This window comes from Dermacentor andersoni, chromosome 1, assembly GCF_023375885.2.
Source record: "Dermacentor andersoni chromosome 1, qqDerAnde1_hic_scaffold, whole genome shotgun sequence".
Taxonomy (NCBI): domain Eukaryota; kingdom Metazoa; phylum Arthropoda; class Arachnida; order Ixodida; family Ixodidae; genus Dermacentor; species Dermacentor andersoni.
In genome coordinates this window covers 185315382-185333766 of record NC_092814.1, presented here as the reverse complement: position 1 = coordinate 185333766, position 18385 = coordinate 185315382, and the positions used below count along the sequence as shown (strand labels likewise).

The following is an 18385-nucleotide window of genomic DNA, read 5'->3' as shown; positions in this document are numbered from 1 at the left end:
GCAAAGATCAATACCAAGACCTTAATCCTGTGACCCTCTCGTCGAGATGGCACGCCGCCCTGCGCAGCTCCCATCTCGACGACCAACTCTGGGCGACCCAGCAGGCCTACGAAGCGGCGAAGAGGCAAGACCTCGACGTCCCATCGTGGGAGGCCTAGGCCTAGCCGACTGAACTGCTGGTCGTCATTAAAGTTTACTCTCTCTCTCTCTCCAAGTACGCGCAAGTAACTGTTCGCGTTTTTTCTATCATCGTAAACGTTTTCCGTCATGTGGCTTCGCGGTAGCACGCATGCAACTCTTCATTTTCTGCGTCGCGTTATACTCTTGCCCGGCAAGACGGCAAGGCACGCGTCCACGTGACCATCACGCGACTCACGTGACCATGGATAACATTGTCTCCGGGAGTTGGCCCAGTTTTGAATACGCAATTCACGGGATCTACCCACTTTTCATTACACTGTCTACAGGATTGACCCTTGACGAGAAACTGAACGACCAGACGCGCCGATTAAACCCGGTAAGCAATGCATGAAAAAAAAAATCGCTGTAATAAAATAATTACGCGCTTCAAGGCGTATACTTGTGGCAGCGAGGATGTTTAGTTACTGTTTGTTTGTTTATTGCGTAACTTCGTTGAGAACACAGCAGGTTACCGGCACATCTGCAGGGGTAGCACAAATGGCTGTAAAAGCAAATTCCTTGTATGCGTGCCGTACGGGGTGCAAGCTGTTCGGCTGGATAGCCGAACAGCAACACCCAGCAGCAACACCCAGAAGCCACAGCAGCTGCCACGGCCAACAAAGTCCCGGAGGGTTCGCAAGAAAAGGCAAGAGCTTTAAAAGGAAAGAGCAAGACTGCCGGTAAATATTTATAAAGATCCATGGCTGCGCGGCATACCTTGAGATATACCACTGACGAGTCTGGCAACTCACTGCGCGCATTTCCATATTTCAGCGGCGACATCTAGCGGCAGAGCAGCATTTCAGCCACAATTAAACGGCGCACTCGACTGCGTGCCCTTCGAAATATCGCTCCAGATAACGTGAAAGTGGGCATTTCTGGTGTATAGCAATGAGAAGACCGCAGTTAAACTGGTTAGGGGATAGGGTTGGCGGATTTTGCACCTTACACGAGTGATTCCTAGGAGACACAGACACGGAGCAGCCAACGACGCAATCCGGAAATCCGCTAACGAAAGGGAGTTCGTGAACAATGAGCAAAGGAGAAATAGAAGCGTACAAATAGCGGAAAGAAAAGCGATGCTCCGAAAGAGCGGATGTGACAGCACAAGCACCAACACCCGATCTGTTCCCGTCGGCAGTCACGCGATCACGATCGCGCACCGACGACTACGGTATACACTACAGGCAGCCGGCGCTTCGTCCGAACTCGAGAAGTGGTCGAGTCATCCAAGAACACACCGAGTTGCTGACAGCAAAGATCCGCACGGGCTCGTTGGCTGTGCGCAAGCTGGTGTGTTTATCCGCGCGCGTAGTTCCCTTCCTCTTTTCATTTCCCGGGCGAAACACAAACACCCGGCGCGGTTTCACAGCGGCACCACTGGGGCGGCGAGATGTGCTGCGGCGTTTGGTTATCGCCGGGCGCTCTTTACAACGCGCCAGTGTTATGACGACGCGGACACACGCAGGCGCCAGGATGTCGCCCCCGTCCTGCCGCGTTTGCTGGCGTGTCTATAGCTGAATGAAGAGTTTTCGCTCGAAGGAATCGCGGGCGCACCTTTCCGACTGCCCAGCAGGAGGCGTCGGTGTTTACGCATAGTCGCTGTTGCATACTGTTGACACTCTGCCTCCGGTGGCGGAGCAGAGTGGAATGTCTTTAAACGACATGTTGAACTTTGATTTCTTTTTTATTTCCTGTGCCTGTTTTGTGCTAACCAGAGAGGTTTCATCGTTCGAAAACTGCACTAGGTTTATACCAAGGGTCGCGAAAGAGAAAGGGAGAAATATAGAGAGAGGGAGTTCAGGTTAACTTAGATCAGCTGGCATTATCTAACATGCACCTGATGTACACCAGCCGTTTTAGCATCCCACTTTCTATACCTCGCCCCATGGGGATGTGGCTGGCACGGCCGGGGTATGCCTACGATCTTTTGCTCAACAGAGCATCATATCAAACGAGACACCCCAGTGCGTGACTGTGACTGTCCCAGACCTATACCCTATTTGAATGGATGAATGAATACGCAGCACTTAAGGGCACAACTTCAGCATGGCGACGTAGGTTCGGTGGGACGGAAACCTTAAATATAGATGGATGTGCGCAGCATCGACGAGCGATAATAAAAATAGAGGACGAAGGCCATTGGCATCGTACATTCCTCGTTATTACTTTCCTCGGCCTGTCAGGGCATCGAAGTTCCCATTAAATCACTGAACGAAAACAGAGCACGCGATGTCGCCAGACAACGATGCCTCTGTATCGTACAACTCAGCTTCACGAGTGTAGATGTGAAAGTGGGCGTACTTCCACGCCGCCTGCATAGGCATCCTTGTCTCCCCGGCTCCTTACGCATTATTTGCTTTGCCACAACCATATACGCTAGGCTTTTCCGGGCATTATTCCTCTCTTCCACGCTCGCCTTGGCATTTCCTATCACCCTCGCTGGCACTTTCTTCTTTTTTTTCTCCTCTCAAAGCGCGCCTGGCAGCACTGTCTGTCTAACGTCAGTCGGCGCCTTAAACGAATTACATAGAGAGCGAGGCGATTCCAGATTGAGTGCGCGCGCGAAGCAGCGGTCGCTAGCAGAAGCAGCAGCTTTTGTTGTGCGACACGACGCGCACTGAATATGGATGCGCGTCGACGACAGCGAAAGGGCCCATGACCCGCGTCGCGCTGCCTCGTCGGTTGACGGTCGCTGGACGAGCGCGGAATTCTCTGCGGCGTCCTGCGGCTCACGCGGGGTTCCTGTCATTCTTAGGGTGCGCCGTATGTCCACGTGCGCTTCACACGACTGCCGTCTTACGAGATGCGTTAAAAGAAGGCAAAAAAGAAAAAAAAAAAAGAGTGAAGGAGCAGGCTCAACGAAACAGAAATGCGAGAAATCTTCCCGCAAAATTCCGGCCATTGTTACGGTCTTTACTGAAGAAGAAATCGACGCAGTGTTTGTGCCTTTCTCTTTTTCGGTAGTATTCGCTGTGACATGTTAACCTGCGAACGTTAGGAAGAGCGGGGCTTTAAGAGACATTGTGGCCCGGAGGCGCCCCGCCCCTATAAGTTGGCTGCGGAATGCAGCCACAAAATTGGAGTTCTGAAAAAGCATGTTCCACGTGCCACAGATGAAGCAGAACAGTTATGTCTTGTGGTCCTTGCATGCGTTTCAATATAGTATGTATACACTGTGCAGAAAAAAAGAAACAAGAGAGAAGGAAAATAAAATTAAAATAAACATCGCTGTATTTCGAAAGCGGTTAAATTCATCTTGCGATGTGCCGCGGTACGCGCAGGTGCATGGAGCCAGAAGAAAAAATGCACTCTCTAGCACCATAGAAACAATACAAGCATTAGTATTCATTCCGCCAAGACGAGTTCAACTAACAGGGTAATCTTATTGTGTGACCACGAATTGTACGTTTATTTATCACGCTTTCCCCCGTTGCTGAAGAACTAAAAGACGGCCATGTTTTTTTTTTTTTTTTTCGTTCTCTACCCGCCGCGGTGGCTTAGCGGCTGTGGTGTTGCGCTGCTATAGGCGCGAGGTCGCGGGATCGAATCCCGGCCGCGGCGGTCGCATTTCCACGGGGACGAAATGCAAAAACGCCTGTGTGGCGTACATTGTAGGCACGTTAGAAAAACACCAGGTAGTTAAAATTAATCCGGGGACCTCCACTACGGCGTGTCTCATAATTAGATCGTGGTTTTTGGCACGTAAAACCCCAGAGTTTAATTTGATTTTCCGTCGTCGTTGTGCCGTCTTACAATTATCGTGTCGTCGTGGGGCCGCCTTCACCATACGGCGAACGAAAAGCAAACTTTGCTCAGCACCGCTAGTCATGCCCCGGGGGCAATGTTCGGCGGGGAGCCTAACGCGCCAAGCATTCACTTATCGCGCCACGTTCACGCTTTGGCAGCGCGCGCGCCCGGTTTTGCGCGCCATGCAGACTCCGAAAGTGGTGGCGTCTGTGCACGCATTTCGGAGGCCACAGCAAAGTTGTGGGGCGATGCGCAACAACGTCCACTTCGTCCGCTACAATACTGCCGGGTGGTACCTGCGAAATGCATGCGCAGACGCCACTACTTTCGGAGTCTGCATGGCGCGCGAAACGTCGCACAAATAAGCGAGCGTGAACGTTGCGTGTTAGCTCAGCGTTTATACAGCGTGCTGCTGAGGCGTCGGACGCTCAACGGCAGCGCTGGCGGCGGGCAAAATTTAGTTCTTGGCCACATGACAGGGGTGAAGCTGAGGATGGAGGAGCGGCTTTGTATATACGGCAGTGTCGCGGAAACGACGGACATAGCAAAAAATAAATAAAGAAATAAATAAGTAACCAAACAAATAAACAAATAAATAAATAAACTGTGGGGTTTAACTTCCGAAAGTTGCACAGTGGATTATGGGGGACTCCGTAGTGGAGGGCTCTGGATGAAATTTGACCACCTGGAGCTCTTTAACGCGCATCTAAATCTTATGAGACGTGCGTTTTTGCGTTTTGCCCCGTCGCAATACGCCTCGCATAGCCTCGTGGCCGGGAAGCGACACAGCTTCGAGATTTTCGCTTCCGTCGCAGTAATATATGCCTAACCCGCCATAGTTCCTCAGTGGCTATGGTGTTGGGCTGCTGTGCACGAGGTCGCGGGATCGAATCCCGGCCACGGCGGCCGCATTTCGACGGGGGCGAAATGCGAAGACACCCGTGTACTTAGATTTAGGTGCGCGTTAAAAAACTCCAGGTGGTCGAAATATCCGGAGTCCTCCACTACGGCGTGCCTCATAATGAGAAAGTGGTCTTGGCACGTAAAACCCCATAGCTGAACATATGCCTAATTATTAAAGCAATTAGCCAGGACCATCATTCGTAAACGCTTCAGTATGTCAGAAGGATTAGACAGAACGCGCGCTAGCCAATCGTGATCGTGAATGACATGATAGCATGTGCGAGGGGCAATGGCAAAGAGTTCCTATTCACAAATATACCTTTGCGATATGTTTACCTTTGCGGTTCAGTCGACCACGGCGCCCGTATATTTTGTGGAATGAGGGTATAAGACTCGTGACCTAAGAATCGGCTCGCGAGTCAATAGGATCTTTGACTCGTGAATAAAAAAAATTCCTGATGCCAATGTTGCCCGATTGTTGATTCTAGCCCGTAAACGTTGTTTGATTTGACTCCCGCATGTCGTCCAGTCTTTTACCGATGTTGCCTCCCGAAACTCCGAAACTCGAACGCACTGCTCTGATGACCATTTCAGTACCTCAGTCGAACACGAAACACGTTGACCACAACCAGGACCCTATATGTGTGGTTGTGGACCATTCGGGTTTATTGAACGGCATGGATAGTGGGGCGTCGTTCTGCAAATCACGTCTGCGTGGCAACGTATACCTGCTTTACGCTTGAGACAAGACAATAATGTCGCAATTAGGTTACAAAGACTGCACATTTTGTTGCTTCCGTTCATTTATTCGCTACATAAAAGCTACACCTGCGAAGTGATTAAAGCTTTATATAGTAGTTTGAATTAAAGCAGCTTCGCTTGTCATTTGTGCACACGTGGTACCACAGTCTGGTAATAACTCCGGGATCAGTTTCGATTACTTACAGCTGCAGTGCAAGCAGTCATGCCCAGGCGAACTTTGAAGGTCGGCAGTTTTGTGCAACTTTCACTCAGACATCGGCTGTGATGGGGTAAACCACATGTGGCTTACTTGCGTAGTGAACAATCGCATGATTTGCAATGCATGCGTAAACCGTTCGGTACTCGATTCTCCTTTATTACGTCATGTACAAATAAAGTTAAGTTTATCGTCTCATGTGCCAGTCTCAGGGCTGTTTTCAGTTTCTTTGTGTTCCCGTTATATACAAATTACACTACACAACGTGTCTATGTCTTGAAGCAGTTAAAATATTTGTCATCGTTAGGCTTACTGATGTCTACTGAATAACTTATTTCAAAGCGTTTGTTTTGTACCTCTTCTCTCTAGTCGATGTATACTCGGAGCACAAGCATCGGTCAAATATTAGTTCCGGCAAAATAAATCATTTATCGCAACTAGAACCAACAGAAGTCGGTTCCAGAATGGCCTCTCTGTCCGAACAGCTTCATGTCGAGCCCGCTGGCAACAAAATACGTATTTTACAAAAAGCGACGTAACGCGTCTACATTGGGCTGTCAGCAGTGATGAGGTCACAGCATGGTAGAAACGGCCGTGGGCCGAGACTTTGAAGGACTATTGAGCCATAGTCACAAATACATAATTTGAGGCATAACTTTACATTGCTTCAGCGTATCCACTGTAGCTATGACGTTTCTTTTATGTTTATTGTTTTATTTACCCGTCTGGCATCTCTTAAACGACAGTGGTACCTATACTAGATAATCGATTACTCATGATTGAGTGAATTGGCGCTAACAAGATTTGATGTTCATTGGTTACCGGCGGCGTCATATACGACGCAAGCATAAGGTCTCACTTCCCGGTGTCGAAATACCCATAGTGCTTCGCTGAGAAATCTGCCTAACACGTTTGGAACCATTGTTGTCAAGTTTCGTCAAGCGCATGTTTAGGGGACTGTGCGGTATCATCAGCCGGCAAAGCTTCATGCCACCAGATTCATGACTGTAAGCTACTTAATATATCCTGCGCGGTACCACGCACGAAGCCTCAGTGGAAACGAATACAACCAGTGAAGGTAGGCAAAACCACTAAAGACGACGACCTAATGCCCGATCCCTTACGTTCGGAAACGCCACATGCTTCGGTGCCCCCGCCGAGCTTCCGCCACCTACGCCAGCCACGCTGAGGTCGAGCTCGCAGCGAGCGCAGTTTGCTTCGGCTCGCGAAAGGACACGATGCACTCCGTGGCGCGCAATTGTCGCGGCGATAATGAGATCGAGGAAGCCTGCCGTGATCCTGTGTCACCGCAGAACCATTTGATCTCTCCCAGGCGGCCACTTAACGCAAGGTGCGTTAGCAAAGATTGTCGTATACAGTTTAGGCAAATAGTAAGCTAAAATTTCTTTCCAGTCATTGTTGCAGCGAGAGGGGGGAGAGTGACTCGGATATACGTGCTCGGAATATGTCCCTTTCTGAGAGCTGGTTTGGCACTGGTCAGACGAATATCTCCAAAGCTCGTTGCTAATGAAATCACGTAAATGCTCTTTCTTCTCTTTCTACAAACGCTTACAGCTCCAGCTGTTAGCGGCGGTTTACAGTAGTTTGTCTCTTACTCGTATTGAAAGAATAGTACAAAATTTTGCGCAAAGCAGGGCACTTCAACGGAAGTACGGGGCTTGTACGGTTTCTCACAAAGACAAAGTAGGAGTCAGAAACATGGGGCTGATGTCGCTATATGATAATTGCACCGAGGTCTTCGCGTGATTACGCAAAGTGCATTTTGCAGTTTGTGGTCAAAAACGCATTTGTATCATGACGAAGGATTGAATGAATGCTGCAAGCTAACTATTGTTCTTTCTTTTTTCTTCGGTACAATACAGGGAAAGAAGACAAGACGAGTTTGTTGTGCCCATTCCTTGCCGTTTCTGTACTTGTCAAAGCACCAATGATGATGCTTTAATAAATGACATACAAGTGACAATTGTGAAGCATTACCTTTCGAGCAGTGGCAATAGGCTGATAATTTGATTTGCATTTGTCAAAGCGTGTGTGCCAACTATGCAAGTTACTTTTCTACCCCGTCGTGTTAACAATGCCATTCCTCTGAAAAAAAATGCTTTCAAGCCGTAAAGTCATAAGATAAATGGGATTTTTCCAACCTGACAGTCTTTCTGGCATTGAACGATTGGTATGTGCAAAGAGAACGACCATCTTCAAGAACCGCAAACAAACCTCCGCATGCTTTTAGAGAAGAGGCTGCCCTCACTTGCCCCGTCTCTCCCAACACCTCTCCAATTCCTTACTTTGCCATTTTTTTTAATCATTCCTATTTTCGCTCTATTATATTTGTGACTTGAAACACTGCCAGCCAGCGAACGGTTCAGCTCACAAACTGAACTGTCGCTGAGTAGCAATATTTTCACACCTCAAGGAAGAACTATACGTCTCAAGCTGAGTGCAATACAGCGAAACGAAAGCTGTTGTGCTTTCAGTGAGGTATTCTCCACTACGAAAAGGAAAATACTTCATTCCACTTAAGTGCATTTCTGTTTATCCTTGTGCTCTTCACTTACACAGCTATCTCTTCTTGACGCTAAGTATAAAGGTGCCTTGCCGCCTTTTCAACGTACAGTACAATCGAACGTTACACTTTACATTTGACTATTGCTTATCTGTGAGACTAAATTTAGGGTTTTGGGCGCTAGCAACAAATTATTCTTGTTTCTATAAAGAATGCGTATATGACAGACGCCGGCTATTGGAAGTTTGCCCACGAATGCGAGCACAGATATTTAATCCGACAATTAAAATAAGTCCGCCATATTTTTTCTGTCTTTTGCTATAGTGGCCTAATCTTAGCTAAATATGACTTATCACTTATAATGCTGGATATTTGTGGCTTCAGTTATGGCATTATGCTATTCTAGTGCTTGTAAAACAAGTACAATCGTCATTTTACTTTCGTATTCGCACTATGTGCGTGTTATCTTAGAAATCTTCGCTGACAAGCGATCCAGAGCATCGTAAGCGGCACGTCACTTATCCGACAACATCCCGGTCGCTTACCCTGCACTGGGCGTTGCGCGTTTCTTGCAATTCCCACGCTGGTTAGGCGAAACGGTGTAAACAGTCTCCGGAGTTATCGCACGATGGCGATAAGCAGCGCACGCACCCCGACGTTCAGTCAAATGTTCACAAATATCGCGAGACGCAGATAGTCACCGTCACACGGATAGTGTACCACTGACGCTCACCTATTCACGCACTCTGCCGCGATCCGTGGTCCGCCCCCGAGGGAATACAACGAAAGGTTCGAGGTGATCACACGACCTTCAACCAGCCTTTTACGCACGGAGAAACACGCGACGGGGGATCTCGAGAAGTTGCGTCCGTCGTTCCGCGTCGCCGCAGCTTTGTCAGCCGGGGGCACCGGTGCAAGGCGATCACCACGCACCTCTATCGTAGGCAACGCTGGCTGGAGGCGCCGTCGCCGAGCGCGTGTCGAACGACGGAAAGGTCCGGCGGGGGTGTGCGCAGTGCCTGACGCGCCGGGCGAGACGGACTGCACGCGTGCCGCGGGTCCAGGTGTAACGCGCGGCGCAGCACCTCCTTCTTTCTTTCTTTCTTTCTCGGGTGAAGTGAGAAGCGGTCGTTGTGCTACGGCCGAAAAAGCGCGCGACGCCGTCGGTGTGTCCCGCGCGGCGGCTCGCCGTCAGACTCGCCAGCCGGTCGAAAGGCGCCGGTCAGGCAGCGAGAGAAGGCGTGCGTGCGTACCACTCGCAGCGGCGGCAGCAAGCAGCCTACTTTGCCGGGGCGCTCGACGCTCCCTGCTTCGGCCGCGGGCGCTCGCTTTGCCAGCGCACTTCCCCCCCGCCCGCGTGCCAGCGCTCGCGCGCGGTGCCACGCCGGTTCCCTGGTGGCAGGCCCCCGAACTCGGGCGCCCGGCGGTGGTGCGCCGCCTGCTGTTCTGCCACCCGGCTAGGAAAAAAAGAACAACCAACAACATTGTTTTATGGTCCACTTAGTCGACAGCATCGCCTCTGTTCCGTTGTTCCCTGCCACTCAATCGTCTCAGCGTGCTTAGCCGTTACCGTCATTTATATTCTTTGAGAAGATCAATGATGTGCACGGGAACGAACAAGGAGAGCCAGAAAATAAAACAATATACCAGCTTGGTCGTTCATCCCAGCGGACATTTGCAAAAGGTGTCACGGCGCTAATTGAAAAAAAAAAAGAATAATAATAAGAACCAAGACAGTATGGTGAAAAACAATATAACTTTATATTGAAAGTACTGACTTTTCGTCCACTGAAACACACTGTAGCAGTAGTGAGTTGTTTCAGACTTCTCCACAACTGAGATTTTCGACAAGGGCAATGACGAAGAGTGTCAAAGGCTTCTCGTCTCTGTCTAGTATGACAGACAACGACGTTCCCGGTACAATAATGTCTATTACCTTTCATATAGCTTGTATAAGGGGTATATAAAATATAAGGCGCACAGCCTAATATATCCAAAACAGACACGGCGGTGGTAAGGAACGGGTGAATAAACTACAGGCAAGCGATAGGAGGAATAGAAGACAAGATAAACGTCAAGAAAAGGAGAAGAAAATAGCGAGAGAGGAAATAAGGTACACAAATGGAGAAATGGTGCGAGGTAAGCGAAGGCGGCAAAAGGAAGGTAAGCGTAAATAAGGAAAAGTAGTAACTCAGGCAAAGGAAGGAATTTTCAAGCTGAAAGAAAGTGAACTAAAGAAACAGTGGAACTCTACTCGCCTCCGGTGAAATATTGCGCCTCCCACAGCCGACCAGGAGAATGGAAGGTGATTAAAAAAAAGTTTCCGTAGTCATTAGGCTATATTTTGCCGTAACTAAATGCTACCGCGTAAAGCGAACTGCTTATCGCGCTGAAGACTTATACTGCAGACGGGGTTACTATCCAAGCCAATTAGCACATATGCTCTGTATAACCCCCCGTTTTTTGTTTGTTTTTTTCTTGTCTCTCAGTAACAATTCCGATGCCAGCGAATGAGCACTGGTTCGTTCTGACATCTCACCGAGTGCGACTCGAGTCCCTATAAGTGGAGCCAAAGGCTTGGAGAGCCGTTCTTTGCCTCCAGCTCCAATTCCATCCCTGACTGGGCACCGTTGAAACGGCTTCGAGGTTACTCCCCCCCCCCCCCCCCCGCGGGGCTAACCTAAGTGCTGTTACGGCTGTCAAACGCAGCCTTTCGTTATGACAGCGCCAGAAGTACCGCGCTGGAAATACTTCAGAGCTATATGTATACAAAGTATAACTCCAAACGGTAAAAGGAACAAGCACGCGTGCGTCCTGGATTGTTTTGTTATAGGATGTATTTGAGTATATCTACGAAATTATATTCAGGCCTAGCTGCTACATGCACTGCCCTGCCGAAATCAGTGGTATGCTTCTTTTGCGGCCGTTCTCGTATTAAAGCCTTTTGCAAAACATGCACTCGCATTAGCTCAGTGGGAGTGCCACGGCTTTACTGGGTTTCTTGCGTTACTGCGCTACACGCCTTCAAGTGACAGAGTTTTAATGTCTACAAAGCAGCGTTTCTTTTTCTTTGATACAGGCTAATCAAAGAATGTATAATACCTAGCCAATGCGAGCAATACAAGCTTGTTAGCTACAAGCTAACTAAATGACAAAATGCACGAGGGGTCCTTTTTCGAATTCTTACTCAGCACGATTACCAGAGAGTTGGAAGAATGGCAATGTTTTACTAACCTATAAAACAGGAGCCGTTAAAGAAATGAAGAATTATAGGCCCATTAAGGGACTTGCTTTCAACATTGTACAAAATATTCACCAAAAAGGTGATTTCCAATAGAATCAGGGCAACACTTGAGTTCAGTCAACCCGGATAACTGGCTGGCTTCAGGAAGAGCTATATTACAATGAATCACATACACGTCATCAATCAGGTAATTGAGAAATACGCGAAGTACAATCAACATTTGTATACGGCTTTACTAGATTACTAAAATGCATATGACTCAGCTGAGATAGCAGCATTCATTGAGGCATTGCGTAGTCAAGCCGTAAAGAAAACATACGTGAATATGTTAGGAATTATTCAGTGTGCCCCAGCTAACATGGGCCAAGCTATTTAACAAAGGGGGCCACGAGTACGAAGATGGAACCAACGGTGTTCTGTTAGCAGTCGCCTTATGCAAACCGGATACTTTTTTCAGTTGTCATCGACGAGCTAGTTAGTTGACATTAATTACCTAACTTAATAAATATATTTGTATAGTTGTGGTAGCTCGAATGTCAAATCGTGCATCGCATTCTAAAACATCACATTCAACAGTGTCCAGCCCTCTTCGTTCTTCCTAGTTATTTTTTCCGTGTTTCAATGTTGTGCCGCAGAACGCGAACGAGCACGAGAAAGTGAGCGCGCGCCCGTCATTTTGTGCGCGACAGCAGCGCTCTCGAAATGGGATTCAAACAACTCCGGGAGTCACCCGGCGATCGCGAAAAAGTCACAAGGTGGTGGTTTCGTTTGCATTTGTATGGCAGTAAGGCAAACTACACTGGATTCACATTTTTAGGCAACAGTAAACATCGGGTATATCTTCTGCTACTCGATGCGTGCAATCAAATTTACATGCATGAGCTATAAGTTTGCCAAATTTAACAGCCCAACGAGTCTTGTGAGCCAAAGAGTCACCCCTTTTAATAAAAAAATGAATTACAGCTATGGAGGGGCTTTGCATTCCTGCGGTACAGCCTACCTGTCGTATTCAACACCTGCGGAACTAACCTGAATACCCAATCCAAAGTATCCAAGCCCAAACCCTCACGACCCTTGGTATACCGCGGAGCGTATCAATGAGAGTAACCATTGCAACCGCTGACGAATACGCAGTCACAACACACATTGCCGCTGAGACAATGCACACACTTCGGCCGGACCCCTACCCTCCCCCTCACCAGCCTCCCAGGAGAAAGGACACTGAGTGTAACATTGAGTGTAACTGTGCTCGAAGGTGTTGCCTCGCTTACATCAAGGTACGCACCTGCGGCCAGGCCGTTGATTCCTCCATGGCGTGTGAACCGTCCTCAAGTATAGCTCACAATCCCAGGGCTTCAGAAAAAGTCTGACTTACCATCATCTGCCCTTAAACAACTATACAGTGACTGCACATACGTCTATGCTGATCGCTCAACTACATCGACCAGTTAAGGCCACGCTGTAGTTATACCGACCAGAGGAATAACTAAATGGTTCAAGGGTTACCATCTCACTACGTCTACAGCAGCAAAGCTAACGGCTCTCCGCGGTGCCATTCAGATGATCGACAACAGAGTCCTGTAAAATGGACAGGCTTCGGCGACTCAAAGCCGCCATTACAATGCATGCAGTCGTTCCTCCAACATAGAACTCACGACCAGATGACGTGGGAAATTGTGGAACTTAACTACCACTTGAAAGTAAAAGGCCGCGAGATTTATGTTCAATGATTAGCCGGCCATTGCGGTAACAATGGAAATGATGACGTAGACAAGAATGCTCTTACGTCACATGAAAAACTACGTCCCGATTCCACTCTCTAGGACAGACGCTGCGAATCAGCATCGCCTTCTGGCACGCACACTCTCGTTAGCCGAGCTGAATACCGCAGATACAAGGTCGCACCAGACGACACAGATTAAACCTTGCCGCAACAGCGACCTCCGCCCGGACTGCACCGACGCGAGGCAAGTTTCCTCTGCCGACTGTGGTTGGGCGTTGCTTTCACGAGAAATTATTGAGCGCTAATTGTAATAGCTGACATTCTGGCACGTAATGTCTGTGGCCTGCGATGAGAACATAGACTACCTGTTTTGCCCCTATCCTCTATTCGACATACAAAAACAATCAATGTCCAATGCGTTGATTAATTAATTAATTAATTTATGGGGTTTTACGTGCCAAAACCACTTTCTGATTATGAGGCACGCCGTAGTGGAGGACTCCGGAAATTTCGACCACCTGGGGTTCTTTAACGTGCACCTAAATCTAAGTACACGGGTGTTTTCGCATTTCGCCCCCAACGAAATGCGGCCGCCGTTGCCGGGATTCGATCCCGCGACCTCGTGCCCAGCAGCCTAACACCATAGCCACTGAGCCACCACGGCGGGTCTAATGCGTTGAGGTGTGCACAGAGCGTACACGGACCACTTGAACACCGTCCCCGCCGATCATTGGCCCAGAAGGCAGTGAAAGAATTTTTGTGCTTTTTGAAAACGACTCGCCTGTGTGAATGCCTGTGGCGGCACGGTGCTGTCCGCGCACGTGCACCCATTGGCCGCATTCTTCTGTTCGTTTAATTCCCCTTTTCCCTTTCCCCATTGTAGAGCATACCCAACCAGACACTTTTTTGGATAACATCCTTGCCTTCTCTCCTTATTTCTTTTTCGTTCTCTCTCTCTAATTAATTGAATTTATTTTCCCATCATTTACATTAATTGTGCATCACACATGAATACTGATATGTACAAGAATGAAGGAATAGGCAGATGGATTGGAGCTTGGTTGGGTTCGTAACTTCGCCTAAAATGTACGATGACATGTAGACGAATTCTATTGTTCTATAAGTTCTATTGGGTACTGCATATTGAGTGTTCCAAACTGCGAAAGAAAAAGTGTTCGGATAAAATACCCGTTTCTCTTTTTTTTTTCTTTTTTTGCCTGAGAGTGATCATTACAAGGAGTGTGGAGTGAAACTAGGTCAAGGATACAGACAGGAGTTTATTCTCGCCAGGACTGCAGCTTCGTTAATCTTGCTTGCAGCAATCCTTCATTGTCGTCTGTCGTTGGAAGGTGCAGTCTAATATGGACCTGCATGTGCTTCACAATACGTCTCCAAATTTGGAAAAACAAACAAACAGTAAATCGCTTTACTTATCGCGCTGCCGTATCACAGTTCAGAGCGAGTTCTTTTCTCTGGCACTACAGGCAGTGAAAACGGGGCACGCGTCTTGAACTTGGTCATCACTAGCTAAATTAAAGGTGAAATATTTCCCTGTGTTACAGAAACCACTTCTAACTTTCCTATAGTGGGTTTCAGTAAATGTGACGACGGTGAAAAGCATGCGTACCCTTGCGCAGAGACATAATAAAGATTTGATGCCTACCGACAGGTCTTGGACGTCAGGTTTCCAAGCATGGTAATAAATAAGGCTCTTAGGAGTTTATGAAGTGCTTGTCGAACCATTCTGATAGAACAAAACAAAGAAATAAATGTATTACCAGCGCAAAACAAGTGTCGCGAAGTTGGATGTGACGCAGTTCTTGGATTAGACGGACTGTTGTGGTGAGAGACTGTAACTACTCGAAAGATAACGAGACAACTCATGCGAACAATCTATGTACTTGGGTTAACCTCTTCACTCTAACAGTTATTTTTTCTTTATGCAGCGCTGAAATTGCACGTATTTATTTATTTTTCACCTTAAGCAAACCAACTTGGAGAGGGCTTGCCCCACAGTGCTCTGGGACACTGCGACAAAGCCTTGTAGCATTTATTTGTGCATCTATTTCAATGAAACCATACACGCTTAGTGGCCACCCTTATGAAGGCAATTCGCACAAGAAATGCCATCCTAATCGATGCAGAAATTAGGGCAACACTTGCTGCGGATCGCATATGCCCGCCAAGCAAGGTCAAAGGGTGCATCAAGCCGGTAAGGAAATGAAGCGGTGAGGCGTCAGTGACTCCAAAAGCAGGGTATGCATTTCCATTGTCGCACTGCCAGCTCCACATAAAGAAAAAGCTCATTTCCTGTTCTTTTTGTAGTTTCGAGCCTTTTTAGTCTGTGAGAACACATCCGGTAATCCGTTGGCAAACGGATTACAGATTGAAGCCACCTCTGAAATTCGTAAGGGGGTGCCATCAGTTTGCGAATGGCGAGGCCGTATATGTCAGCAGTCGATGCATTCTTCTGTCGGCTGCACAGCTAGGGTGCTATCACACGAACAGCCAACGTAGGGCATTGCGAGTTCGAAACCCTGCAGCCATCACCAGTGTTTTTTTCGTTGGGATTTCGGCAACTCCTACTTCCGCACTCGCCTTTCGTCGTTTACGTCGAAGTTCGTAGTCGCAGCTCTCTCTCCCTTTGTCTAAGAACGGTGATTTCAAGCATGGTGGTGAAATTTCTATTATTCACGTGTATTTCTTTTACTGTTGATTATTACAAGTACGGTAGCACGTAAATCTTTTATGAACTACACGATAGTACATTATGTGGGGGACCGTGGGTGATACTTCACCAAGCGCCGTGACCCGCTTTTGTTTCCTCACTACGCGTAACGATATTATGTGCTAAACTGTAAAATGTTCGTGGTGCCATCTGGGACGCACACATTTGCCTATTTCCGGATAGCGCGAAAAAATAAGGCAGCACCTTTCTTTTACTGCGTGTTCCTACAAAGTAGATAGACGGCAGTGTTAATAGATGACGCTCTTATGTTTCATTCATTCTATACAGTATTTTTTTTATCTTAAAGAAGTCCCGCAACGCTATCTGACGCACGCCAATTAAACCGAGGTAGTAGCTAGACAGCGCTGTCATGCTCGCGTGCACGAACTATTACTCCTCTATACGTAGCAGGGAACTTTAAACGTCGCTCACTTGACCTATTGTTTTTATAGCCTATACTCTCTGCTACGCTTTGTGTAGCTCGATGCCCGCTGTTGGCCTTATGAGTTGGATAGCTTTCGTAGACGCGATCAGCCAATGTCAGCTCTCGAAGTGTGCATGTAATGAACAATAAACTAACCAGCGCGGAGCGCAAACGCTTGGGAACAAAACAAAGGTGCGCCACAGTAAAATGGCACCCCGGTCGCGTTCAAATGCGGTAAGGAGCGAGAGCAACCACATTCAACGTAGGTTTGTTCTTTGCATAAAAACATTATGCGGATCCCACGCACTGTGGGAATCGATGTAAGCGAAGCTTTCAGCGCGGTTTGCTTTGGTTGACGATAATTACCGGTGACGTTGACGGCGAATTTTTAATTTCTTCAACGTTTAGTCCAATACGAGAGTGGTGAGTTTATGTGAAACGTTACCTAGCGTGCATCACTGCTGTTTGTCTACGTAGTACGGAGAACAAACAGGGATACGTGTTTGCTTGAGGCGTTGTTGTGCGCCATTGTTTATAACAAATCAGAGGGTTGTGCACTGTTATTGCCTCACACGGCACATCGCACCGTGGCAGAAGTGTTAGCAGAATTATGGGGCAGTACGTGCCAAAGCCACAATCGGATTATGAGGCACGCCGTAGTGGCGGACTCCGGACTCATTTTGACACCCTGATGTTCTTTAACGTGCACCTAATTCTAAGTGCGCGAGCGATTTTTTTATTTCGCTCCGTAGAAATGGGAATGCCGCGGTCGGGATCGAACCTGCGACGTCGAGCAAAGCCATAGCCGCAAAGCTACCGCGGCGGGCACATAAGTGTTGATTTGAGGTGCGACCGCTTCCGCAGTGTCGCCCAGACCCTGCCGTGATTTAGTGCGCTTTTGCTTCTGCACGCCCTGCGTCAGTGGTTCGCTTGACAAATTTGTAGGGTGTTTATTTTTTTCGCGACTGCGCCGGTTCTACGCCGTTGTCTGCCTCTTCTCCCTGCCCCCTCTCTGCTATTATATCTGCCGCTGCTCAGGACTTGCGCGTTAGTGGAAGGGTAAGCGCTGCAGTTTCTGCAATGCTTTGGCAGGTGGTCACGGATAATCACAGCTGTCAAGAGGCTAATGTGACGACGCCCATAGAGCTCCAGAGGGCGGCAATGTGCACATGTGACGCGGTGGAAAGATCGGAACGAGTTTCTCGCGTCGCCTTTCGTATCTGCTACGCTCCTTCCATGTATATATATACGCTCCGAACTACCACCCGACGCGGCGTTCAAGACAGCAGCAGTGGAAAAGTCGAAGTAACAGGCAAAGAAAGCTTCGCTTTAAAAATGTGCAATGTCGTGGAAGTTAGGATAACTGTGAAGCGGCCGACAGAGTGCTAAGAAAAGGAGCAACGCAATCCTGAACTGCATGACGGTGAGTATGAACAGTTCTTTTTAGTGCAGTTACATTTTACTCTCTGTGGTTAGATTACTCTCCGGATACGTTCAAAGCGCCGCCAAACATCCCACGCCGGAAACCACGCAACCACGTGGCGCCGACGCGGTTGACAGCATGAACCGGAAGATAGCCGCTTTGAATGAAGATTTACTCATTCACTCCTTCTATATTACGTTCAGATCATTATGACATTGTTCCGTGGTATTTTTATTCTGTTTTTTTTTTTCCAAATAGCTCTGTAGATTTGTTAACCTTGTTTTCGTGGTTGCAGCGGCAGCTAAAGAGAAAGACAATAAATCATGTACAAATATGGCGTGTTTTGCGTCTCACACACACACAAAAGCAAACTTCAGTCAAGTGAAGTCACATATGGCGGAATGTGGCAGCTTTCAGTTCTATGTGAGAAAAACAGTTGCAGTTTCTACCATAATGCGAAGAAGTGACGTGATAGCTGGGGCAATATTATGCGCTGTAAGAAGAGCACTGTTTCTGCATTATCGGTGG

At 47.9% G+C, this 18385-nt stretch overlaps 1 protein-coding gene across 1 annotated transcript in view; it reads right to left on the bottom strand.

The window, feature by feature from the left end:
* Ddr (discoidin domain-containing receptor 2) overlaps positions 1-10327 on the bottom strand; it is a 723836-nt gene extending 713509 nt beyond the window's left edge. The window contains exon 1 of the mRNA XM_055062865.2: positions 8861-10327. The gene's annotated coding sequence lies outside the window, so the exon portion shown is untranslated. The remainder of the gene's footprint in view (positions 1-8860) is intronic.
* Between the last annotated feature and the right edge of the window lie 8058 nt (positions 10328-18385).